Source organism: Poecilia latipinna, unplaced genomic scaffold (genome assembly GCF_001443285.1).
Source record: "Poecilia latipinna isolate Pla-1442-1.1 unplaced genomic scaffold, P_latipinna-1.0 Scaffold9623, whole genome shotgun sequence".
In the NCBI taxonomy this organism is placed as follows: Eukaryota; Metazoa; Chordata; class Actinopteri; order Cyprinodontiformes; family Poeciliidae; genus Poecilia; species Poecilia latipinna.
The window spans coordinates 1-889 of NW_015122239.1; the positions used below are offsets into that span (position 1 = coordinate 1).

Below are 889 nucleotides of genomic sequence, written 5' to 3' on the forward strand. Positions count from 1 at the left end.
CTCCAATCTGAGCACTGAAATGACACACAGCAGCATCTCCAGGCAGAGGGAAGACAAACACAGCCTCTAGAGGTTTGTCCTCCTTGTTCTCATAGTTCAGAGTGGAGACCAGAGTAGCTACATGGTCCTTCACCTCCAGCTGAGCATCAATGCTCTTCAGAGGAACTAAAGCAGCAAAACAAGGACATGAATAAACCATAGAAATTGTTTAAAAGTGTCTGATTAAACTTCCTATGGTTCTGCATTATGTTTAAAACAAGTTCTGTGAAGAGTCAGTAAATCAATTAGATTAAAAAGAGAACATGACTGAGGAACAAACATAAAATCTGTTATTTTAGTTCGTTTTCTAACAGGTACCTGGTTCCTTCCTGTCAGTGACCAGACCACAGCAGTTCACCATCGTGCCTGTGAGAAATTAAGGAAGAGGCGTGTAATGCTGGGAACAGCAGGAGGACGTTTCTGGGAAATGATGGTTATTCGTATAATAAACAAATACAATAAATGCGTGTTTTATCCTTCTGATGCTTAGGAAAACATCGCTGTAAATAAAAATAATAGTAACTAAAACCAACAATTGTTCAAAACACGACTGTCTGCAGCTGCTTTAGCTCTGATCAATCTTTAGCGTTAAACGAATCGGAACAGCAGAAACAAAAGTAGATGAGATGAAAACTTACCAGTAAGAACAGTTGCTGATAAGAGAGATATGTTTTAGGTTTACAGACCGCTGTTAACGAAGCTTCGTCCGCTGCTGTCTCTCTGAATTTTCGTTCAAGCTGCAGCAGGAAATATGAACACGGACCTGCTGAGTGAGTTTGGGTTCGTTCAAGGAATGAACTGAGTGGGTGGAGCTTGAGCATAAAGTCTGTCATGCTGCGAATCACATGGA

The 889-nt window shown here is 40.8% G+C and overlaps 1 long non-coding RNA gene across 1 annotated transcript; it reads right to left on the reverse strand.

Annotated features, from left to right (window-relative positions):
- Position 1: 1 nt before the first annotated feature.
- On the reverse strand, positions 2-844 carry LOC106944427 (uncharacterized). Its single transcript, XR_001424281.1, has 3 exons — positions 678-844; positions 358-405; positions 2-165 (listed from the first exon to the last, which is right to left on the reverse strand). It is a non-coding gene; the product is annotated as an uncharacterized LOC106944427 (long non-coding RNA).
- Between the last annotated feature and the right edge of the window lie 45 nt (positions 845-889).